The 11,189-nt window shown below is 41.2% G+C and overlaps 1 pseudogene; it reads left to right on the top strand.

Moving 5' to 3' along the window:
- The first annotated feature begins 5,860 nt into the window (after positions 1 to 5,860).
- LOC109221930 lies at positions 5,861 to 7,895 on the top strand (annotated as a pseudogene).
- Positions 7,896 to 11,189: the final 3,294 nt, after the last annotated feature.

Here is an 11,189-nt window from a genome sequence, read left to right as displayed (position 1 = left end):
GGGCCTCCCGAAGGCCTAGAATAACAATCGGCACAGCCGGTGCCTGAGCTGGTGCTGCTAGAGCGTCCGCAACTGGGACCTGATCATGAACTGGGGCGGTTGGTGGATCTACTGATGCTGCCCTAGCTGCTGTGCGGGCTACACCCCTGCACCTACCACGGCCTCGACCGCGTCCTCGGCCTCTAGTAGCCCTAATTGGTGGTACTGGTGTTCGTCCATCCTGACCGGTAGCACGTGTCCTCACCATCTGTGAGAGAATAGAATAACAGAAGTTTAGTACTAGAATCAACAGATTCGCACGACAGGAATTTTAAGAATTTGGAGTTTTTTCCTAAAGGTTCTGCAGCCTCCCGAGGATAAGTACAGACGTCTCCGTACCGATCCGCGAGACTCTACCGGCTCATGACCCGTGAGACCTATGTAACCTAGGCTCTGATACCAACTTGTCACGACCCCAAGTACGAAAATATATCAACACAGCCCGAATCTGGTGTCACTAGTCATGAGCCTCTAAGTACAACCAAACACTGTCTAAATAATACAAAATGAATCTGAAATACAAAGTACTAAGATAGGAAGGAGGAAGGCAGGGCTACGAATGCCGTGCAGCTACCTCGCGATCTCCGGATAGACTCTGAGAGTGCTGGAAGCTCTCACTCTGATGCTCAGGCACCTGGATCTGCAAGTAAGGTGCAGGGAGTAACGTGAGTACGCCAACTCAGTAAGTAACTAAAGTAAATAAAGTCTGAGTGCAGTGACGAGCATTTAAATTCATATAAGAAATCTCAACAGAATTATTAAGTCAAATCTGCAGTTCAATAATCAGTTATCTCGTAAAACTCCAGTTTCCAATTAAGAATCCTTTAAAAACATTTATTCAATAGAGGCTCAGTAATAAAGAAGAGTAAAGGCAGAAGTATGTCATAAATAAGCCACTCGAGTAAGGTATCACTCATACGTATAGTCTCTTGGGCAAGCTTCTTAGTCGCTCGTCAATCAGTACTCACACCTAGCACTCCAGCTCAATAGATATCTCATAATAGTAATGATAATCGCTACGGCGTGCCGATCCATAAATATATAGTTGACTACGCTCACTGGTGTGTACAGACTCTGGAGGGGCTCCTACATCCCAAGCGTCATATCGTTGCGGCGCGCAGCCCCCGATCCAATACATACCGCGGCGTGCAGCCCGATCCATAATATATGTATAATATCATTGCGGCGTACAGCCCAATCTATAATATAAATGTATAATCCTCACCATTAGGTCTTCAACCTCTCTCAGTCACTAACCTCACGACCACTCGGGCACATCAGTGAAAATCAGGGAAACTCAGCCCCAACAGTTTTCATATATTAGGAAGTAGAGTAATGAAACCGAATTAAATAATAAGTTGGTAAAACATGATTGAGGATATGCTTTCAAATCAAATAGGGTGAGGAAAGTAGTAAAAATACCCCTGAGGGTCTAAACAGGTCGGCACAAGGCCCCAAACACGGCGTACAGCCCAAAATATGGTATACATATCTAAAATACGGAATATCATAAGATCTCAAATCAAATACGCGGCTTAATAGCCGCTACGGGACGGACCAAGTCAGAATCCCTACCGGTGCACGCCCACACGCTCGTCACCTAGCATATGCGTCACCTCATTTATCAAAACAATACGAAAGGTTTCATACCCTCAGGTCCAGATTTACAATGGTTACTTACCTCAAACCAGATGAAATACTACTCCGCGACGCCTTTGCCTATCGACGGCCTCAACTCGCGTCGAATCTATCCAAAACCAGAATTATAACATCAATATATGCTAAGGGAACGAAGCCCATGCGAAAATAATCAAATTATATCAAAAATCCCGAAATTGGTCAAACCTGACCCCCGGGCCCACATCTCGGAATCCGATAAAAATTACGTCAATAGAATCCTTATCCTTCCACGAGTCCATTCACACCAAGAACATAAAAATCCGACCACAAACGACCCCTCAAATCCCTAAGTCAAGGTCTCCAAATTTCAAGCCCTAATCCCCCAATTTTCTTCCTTAATTTCCACTAAAACCATGATTAAACAATGGAAAAATGATCATAAAAACAAGTAATGAAGCTTAAGAAGCTTACCCAACTGAAACCCTTCGATTCTCTTGAAAAATCACTACCCTAGCTCTCTTCCCGTCTTCAAAAATGGAGAAACTTAGCAAATTTCGCGAAGAGGACCTTTTTATACCTTCTAGCCCAGGGATTCCGCACCTGAGACCCTTTTATCTCTTCTGCGGTACCGCTTATGCGGTCTAGCCAACCGCATCTGCGGTTTCCTCTTAAAGTCCTGGGACTGCAACTGCGCCTTAACTACCGCACCTGCGGTCTCGCAGGTGCGTTCAACCTTCCGCACCTGCGACTTCTGGTCTTCTAGCTCATGCCCGCATCTGCGGCTGATCTAACGCTTTTGCGATCTTGCACTTGCAGTCACCAACCCACAGGTGCGGTTATGACAGGGGCAGCAGCTCAAGCTGCTCACTTCCTATACCAAACTTTTCCAAAAATCTTCCGAATTCTTCCCGAGGTCTCGGGACCTCAACCAAAATTACAAACATGTCAGATAACACTATTCAAACTTATACCAACCTTCGGAACCCTCAAAACAACATCAAATCATCAAAACACCCTCGGATTCAAGCCTAAGGTTTCCAAAACTTCCAAATTCTGCTTTCGATCAAAAAGTCTATCAAACCTCGTCCGAATGACCTGAAATTTTGCACACACGTTACAAATGACACAGCGGACCTACTCCAATTTCCGGAATTCCATTCCGACCTCTATATCAAAATCTCTTCCACCAACCGGAAAACGCCAAAATTCCAATTTCGCCAATTCAAGCCTAAATCTACCACGGACCTCCAAAATACATTCCGATCACGCTCCTAAGTCCCATATCACGTCACGAAGCTGTCCGAATCATAAAAATCAAATTTCAAGATCGTTTTCACACAAGTCAACTTCTGGTTGACTTTTCCAACTAAAAGGCCAACTCAAGAGACTAAGTGTCTCATAACACTTCAAAACTACTCCAAACCCGAACCAACCAACCCGATACAACATAATACAGATGAACAAGACATAAAGAAGCAGAAATGGGGAAACGGAGCGGTAACTCATGAAACGATCGGCCGGGTCGTTACAGCCGGCCAAACAAATATGGACATAGGAACAATAGTCATCGCCTCGCCATGACCGTTCCTCGTTTTTAGTGTTTTAGGGCCATAAAATTTGAATTCCGCTCGATTCGTAGATTTTCATGTGCTATAGCCCAAACCATATGCATAGGTCCGGGCGGCCAGGCCCAGATTGCTTTAAATTTTTCTGGCCTATAAAAAATGGCCTAGGGAACAATAGCCATCACCTCTCCATGATCGTTCCTCGTTTTTAGCCTTTTAGGGTCATAAAATTTGAATTCTGCCCGTTTCCTAGATTTTTGTGTGCTATAGCCCACGCCATTTGTATGGGCCCAGACGGCCACACCCTGCATGCCTAATATTTTGCCGACCCATCAAAAACACCCTAAGGAACAATAGTTATCACCTCGCCATGGCCGTTTCCTCATTGTTTTTGCATTTTAGGTCCATAAAATTATAATTCTGGACGATTCCCGGATTTTCAAGTGTTGTAGCCCACGCCATCTGCATAGGCCCGGGCGGTAGGACCCCGGAACACCTAAATTTTTGCTAGCGCATTAAAAATGTCCTAAGGAATATTAGTCACTGTCTCGCCATGACTGTTCTTCATTTTTTGGCGTCTTAGGGCCATAAAATAGTAATTTTGCACGATTCCCAGATTTTCGTATACGCCACCTGCACGGGCCTGAGCGGTCAGACCTATATGGCCTATTATTTTACCGGCATATAAAAAATGGCCTAATGAACAATAGTCATAGCCTCGCCATGACCGTTCCTTGTGTTTTGGCATATTAGGACCATATAAGTTGAATTCCGCCCGACTCCAAAATCTTCATGTGCTATAGCCCACGCCATTTGCATGGGTTCGGGCGGCCGGACCCAGGTTGCCTAAATTTTTACGGCCCATCAAAAATGACCTAGGGAACAATTGTAATCGCCTTACCATGACCGTTCATGGGTTTTTGGCATTTTAGGACCATAAAACTGGAATTCTGCCCCATTCCCATATTTTTATGTACTATAGCCCACGCCATCAGCATGGGCTCGGGCGACGGGACTCGCTTGGCCAAAAATTTTGCAGGGCCATCAAAAACGACCTAAGGAACAATAGTCACCGCCTATCCATGATTGTTTCTCATTTTTTGGTATTTTAAGACTATAAAACGGGAATTCCGCCCTATTCTCAGATTTTCGTGTACTATAGACCATGTCTTCTGCATGGGCCCAGGCGACCTGAACCGGTTCGTTTAAAATTTTTCCGTCCCATAAAAACAGAATAAGGAACAATAGTCATCGTCTCTCCATGGGCGTTCCTCATTTTTCGGCATTTGAGGGCCATAAAAGTGGCGTTTGAGGGCCATAGACACCTGTTGTAAACATCTAGAGCACTTCTATTTCAGTCCAATACGCCAAAGTAGTATTGGGGGGATTTTTTTTTCTTACAACTACTTATTTGCTAAATAGATTTCCCTCTTAAGTTTTATATTATAAGACCCCTTATCATGTTCTGTTTGGGAATCTTTCAGATTATAATTATTTGAGACCATTTTGATGTCTTTGTTTTGTATTCACCTTGTCTAGAAACAGAGATAAACTTAATCCTAGAGTAATACATGTGATCTTTTTATTCCTTTTTTCCTAGTCTTACTCTATGTCAAAACTTTTTCCTATTTGCTTTCCTTCGACATATTATTATATATTTTCTAAATCTAATGATGTCAACCTTTTCTCCCCACAAAAAGTAGTTCCTTCCAGTTCACCTCCTTTATACTCTGTTCAACTTTTTTTTCACCTTCACCCTCTTCATCTGCTAAAAGTTCCACTCCTACATCACATATGTTATCCTCAACACAGGATCCTTTGTTGTGCATATCACAAAGAGATCATCATCAACCTAAGTATTTGTCAAATTACATTTGTGGGTCTGCATACTCTGTTATTTCCCATGATCTCCCTCTTCTCCCTTTATGCTGTTCATTTTTTTCTGCGTTGTCAGCATTAAATCAGGTCCTTATTAACTCTATATGCCAAATATCTGAACCCTCTTCCTACCACCAAGCTGTTATGCATCCTAGTTGGAAGGCTTCTATGGATAAAGAATTTGAGGCTTTGAAATCTAATCGCACATGGGATATAGTTGAACTGTCAAAAGGCAAGAAAGCATTACCATGTAAATGGGTCTACAAGGTAAAGTTGAAATCAGATGGCTCTTTAGAAATATTAAAGGCACGATTGGTGATTCGAGGAGATACTCAACGGAAAGGAATTCATTATACAGAAACATTTTATGAGTGGAAATTATACCAGCTTGATGTCAACAATGCGTTCCTTCAAGAAGGGCTTGATGAAGAAGTGTACATGAGATTTCCTGCTGGATTGGTCTCTCCTTATCCTGATCATGTTTATCGTCTTTGAAAATCGTTGTATGGCCTTAAACACGCCTCACATCAGTGGTATGCTCGCCTATCTTCTGCTTTGGGTACGATAGGATTCACTGCTTTGCTCAATGATTATTCCCTCTTCTTCAAAGTAACAGGGGATTTGGTAACAATTCTCGCAGTCTATGTCGATGATGTTTTGCTCACTGGAAACAACAAACGAGAATTGATGAGCTAAAGGATTTTTTGAACAATGAATTTCAAATTGAAGACTTGGGTGAAGCTCATTATTTTTAAGGGATGGAATTAATTAGAGAAAATGGGGGTTTAGTGATTACCCAATGCAAGTTTGCTTTGAAATTGCTCTCTGAATTCGGATGTGTAGATCCTCGACCAGTTTCTACACCTTTGGATCCCACTATTAAGCTCTCCTCCGATTGTGGTACCCCACTTCCAGACCATTACTCTACTCTATGCGTCGTCTGGTGGCCGAAATCACTTGGGTCATTCGTCTCCTCCAAGATTTGACCATTGAACCTTCTTTGCCGGTGCCTCTTCATTGTGACAGCCAAGTGGCGATTCACATTGCTAAAAATCCTGCCTTTCACGAATGAACCAAGCATATAAAGGTTTATTGTCACTTCGTTCGTGAAAAACTTTTCGACGGATTGATTTCTTTATCCTTTGTTCCTTCCTCCTCAAAGTTGGCAGATCTTTTTACTAAGGCTCTTGCTGGGCCTCTTCTTTGCCGATCTTTATTGTTCAAGTTGAATGTCCGATCACCGGCCATCAACTTGAGGGGGGTGTTCCCGGAGAACATCGCGCCGATAATATTGATGTCGATACAGATGGAACAAAGAGAAGTACACGTTTGGCTACAAATGAAAGACCTAAAAGTGGTTTGAAGACAAAGGCACATTTTATCTCATCTCTAAAGAAGACACGTGGAGAAAGCTCAACCCTTGATCCTGGAGATGATAGATTAAACATCAGCCATCCAATTATTACCAATTTTACTGTTGTAAATACACCTTCTAGATTTCTCTAGCACATGTAGAATCTAATGAGCTACACAAGTAGTTACATATTGTTAGCCTTAGGCCAATAGGAAACTAGACAGATTTTATTACTTTTATACTTGTATAAATACATTGGTACAATGAATAGAAAATACACAAAAAATTCTCCATACAATTTTGCTTTTTCTACTTTGAAATCTTTCATGGCTTTGATCCTCTCACCATAACAAACATTCACTTCCATGAATTTCAATCACCTTCTTTTGAAACTCCCCTGCCTAATCCTAATGCTTCAAACAAATATCCAAACCTGCTAATGCCTTCATTCTACGCGACATTCCATCTCCGCGAGCTAGTTTGCACTCTAGTACGCGAACTTTTAAGCAAGAATCATAAGAAAGTGGTTGTTCTTTATGATAATTTGATGAATTGGGTGGTCCAAGATTTGCCTGAAATGCCAAATACCATGTTTTATTCTTTCAATAGTACTTCAAGTTTCATGACATATTCATTTTTACAGGAATTCAAAGGAAAACCTGTTCTACCTGGAAGTGAACATTATGAGGATATACCATCAATTTTAGATTGCTTTCCTACATGGTTTTGGGAACTTTTGAAGATACAAGAATAATTTGATGGGAAGATCAGTTGTGGTGAACTTAACAATTCGTCGCGACTAACAGAAAGTTTGTACCTTGATTTAATGGCTAAAGAATATAATGGATTGAAGCAATGGGTTATAGGTCCATTCAATCTGTTAGAGCCAAAGAGACAAGCAAAGGTTCCAACAAACGCCACGAGTCCCTCCATTGTCTTGACAAACTCAATTATTTTTGTGTCATTTGGTACGACTACTTCGTTGTGTGATGAAGAGGTCAAAGAACTTGCAATGGATATGAAGAAAGAATAAACGAATGAGGGATTACAGTAAGAGATTGGGCACCCCAATTGGAAATTTTAGCACATAGTACAACAACGGTTTTATGAGTCATTGCGGATGGAATTCGTGTATGGAGAGTATTTCCTTTGGAGTTCATATAGCAGCTTGACCAATGCATTCAGATCAGCCAAGGAATTCTCAACTTGTAACAAAGTATTTAAAAATTGGACTAACTGTTAGGCCATGGACGTGTCGAGGTGAACTTGTTACATAAAAAATGATTGAAAATGCTGTAAAAAATTTGATGGCTTCAGCAGAAGGAGATGAGATGAGGAAAAGAGTAGCAGATTTGAGTAATGCTATCAAAACTTCAGTTAAGAATGATGGCATAAACCGTGCTGATATGGAGTCATTCATCGCTCATATTACTCATTGAAAATAGATTTATCAGTACAATATCTATATGAAACTATAAGAATTAATACTTTATTAAGATGGTATAATATATGAATTTATATCAATAGTCTATTAAGTATATCATATGACTAGGAGGTCACAAGTTCGATCCAGGAAAACAGTCTCTTGAAGAAATGCAGGGTAAGGCTGCGTACAATAGACCCTTATGGTCCGCCCATCTTCGGACCCCACGCATAGCGGAATCTTAATGCACCGGACTGCCCTAGTCTATTAAGTATGCAGTATCATGGCTATTTTCAAGTTCCAAGCTGAGGGAACTTGATGGAAACTAAGGGTCCACCAAACTATATAAAGAACCACGTTCTCTATTAGTTCCCACAGAAAATACGCGCACTGCAGTAAGTAAATGACACAATGGAGTTTTACGTGAAAAAATCCCAGCTCATGCGATTAAAAATCACGACCTACCCTTGTAGGATTTCAACTCCACTACTGAGCAAACTTTAGATTACAAACTATTGTACCTAGGAATTAACATCTTAATCACTCACTAACTTGTAACAACTCTATTAAAAGCCACTTTATAATAACTCTATTATAATGACCTTTAATTCGACTGACTCTAGTCAATACACAAATACAAAGGTTTATGATTTACAAAGATTTCCTACACAATGCTTCTAACTAAGCTAAGTAGGAATTACGAGTAGAGTGCTTTAACAAAGGTGCAACACAACTAAGGACATGTAATAACTTGATACAGGGAACTGGTCAGTTGTTATGTTGTTCTTTGTTCTTGATGCCCTTGAGAGTCACTTGCCAGATTGATAGATCACTTGAAAGAATGCTTGATTGGTTCTTGACGTGCAAGTGTTTTGTTTTACCTTTGCTTGATGTTAATAATTCATTTGTGACATCCCTTGAATGATGCAAACAAGTTAGCTAAAGGGCATTCCCCATAAAGTCGACTGCTGCACTATTTTTGCATTGTAGCGTGTGCAGGCAGCAACTTTACAGCTGGAGGTTGACTTGTATAGTCACCACGGGAATTGGTAGCTATCTGTTCCCTCTGTTGTTCCTTTGACTCTAAAGATTTGAACCGCATCCCAAATTGGAAACTTGTTGATCTTAAGTACTTGAGGATGTGTACTAGGTTCCTTATCTGGTTCTTACAAATAAGTTTGTTAGATCATCAAAACATAGATGGGATACTTATATAACCTATCAATTTCCCCCTTTTTGATGATGACAAACTTATAATTTAAATTCCCCCTAAGAACCAGAATGACATTCCCATTTCCTATATTCCCCGTGAATCTGTTTCCCATCATGTTTCCCCGCAATTATTTCCCCCCCTTTTGGCATCATAAAAAGATCAGTAGCAAGGCATGACTAAAAACATGACTAAAAATAGTACAGAAGAGCAAGGCATACACAACAAAAGGAGGAACCTTTCATTAATATTTGGATATTAAGCAGGGAGAAGTTCCATTGTTTCTAACACAGTCACAAAATAAAAACAGCAAAAACAAAAGTACCAGTCATAAACATCATCGCACAAAACAGAAGACAGACACTAAGAATCTTGACACTTGGGAAGGGGACACTATTTAGGGAGAACTGAAAGAGGAAGGCCCAGATGAAGAAGCAAGGGTTCTAAGAAGGATGTCCATTTGAGCATTAGCTAACACCTGCTCGTTGAGAAGCCTCTCCTTCAGGTCCTTAACCTGTTTCCTGAGGTCAACATTCTCCTTTGCCAGGTGGGCAACCTCTGTGCTTTGAGAGCTGCTGGAACCAGGTGCCTCCTGAACCTTACTTAGCCGACCTTCGAGAATGGAATTCCTTGCCTTTAGCTTACTTATTTCTTTAGTGGCACTCTTCTGAGCGTTAATCATCTGAGAGATAGTAGAAGTGCCGCCAACCCCTCCACTCTTATCAATGAATTCACATTCCTCGAGGGTGGCCTTGGAGAAGGTTTGCTTATGAGTACCCACTTTAGCTTTTCCCAAAGGGACTTTGAAGAATTCAAAGACCTTAGTGAGGAGGAACCTGCAAGGCAGCCCATGACTACTATCCTTGAATTCTGCCACCTTCTGCATGTGCTCTATCATGATTCCAGACATGTTTATAGTTGTGTAGCTAGCCAGTGCTTCCATGAGAACCAGGTCTGCTCGTAATGTAATGGACCGTCTTTCTGCACAAGGGAGAAGAACCTTGTTCACCAATTCGAACAGCAGTTGGTACACTGGAAGGAGGGCCATCTTGTGTACGCGTTCCCTGTGTTATATGGCCTTGTCCTTCACGATGGCATTTCTGAAGTTAGAAGAGCAGGTTCCCTCAACAGAAGACATACCATCAGTAGGCACCCCCAAAATAGTTCCCAGAACAGCAGTATCCATCACAAAATAAACACCATTCATCATCATACAAATATGATCATCCTCAACTGCAAAGAATTCGACATAAAAACTGTGCACCTCTTCCTCATAAACTTTAGGACGGTCACTTATGAACAGATGTGTCCACTGTTGGTTTTCACAGATTTCCACCAATCGGCACATTACGGTCATATCCAGAATATCAGGGGCAAATGTACTGCCCCACAACACCTTTTGGTTTTTCAATTTTTCCTTGTCAGCATCCTGGTTATCACCAACCTTGGTCTTTTTGGAGGAACCAGGTTCCTCACTGGTATCGGCCTTCCTTTTCACTGATTTTGTAGCACTTTTTCCTTTTTTTTTGCAGATTTCCTGGAGATCTTCTTAGCAGACTCCTCAGCCACGTTTTCACAGGACTGCTAAACCACTTTCTCACTCTCTTTCTCNTTACTTAACGTAAGTACGTTACTACGTTATACTGAACATATTCAGTTTTTACAGGAATTCAAAGGAAAACCTGTTCTACCTGGAAGTGAACATTATGAGGATATACCATCAATTTTAGATTGCTTTCCTACATGGTTTTGGGAACTTTTGAAGATACAAGAATAATTTGATGGGAAGATCAGTTGTGGTGAACTTAACAATTCGTCGCGACTAACAGAAAGTTTGTACCTTGATTTAATGGCTAAAGAATATAATGGATTGAAGCAATGGGTTATAGGTCCATTCAATCTGTTAGAGCCAAAGAGACAAGCAAAGGTTCCAACAAATGCCACGAGTCCCTCCATTGTCTTGACAAACTCAATTATTTTTGTGTCATTTGGTACGACTACTTCGTTGTGTGATGAAGAGGTCAAAGAACTTGCAATGGATATGAAGAAAGAATAAACGAATGAGGGATTACAGTAAGAGATTGGGCACCCCAATTGGAA

The sequence above is a fragment of the Nicotiana attenuata genome, unplaced genomic scaffold (assembly GCF_001879085.1).
Source record: "Nicotiana attenuata strain UT unplaced genomic scaffold, NIATTr2, whole genome shotgun sequence".
NCBI classification, from domain to species: Eukaryota; Viridiplantae; Streptophyta; class Magnoliopsida; order Solanales; family Solanaceae; genus Nicotiana; species Nicotiana attenuata.
This window is presented reverse-complemented; position numbering and strand designations above follow the sequence as displayed.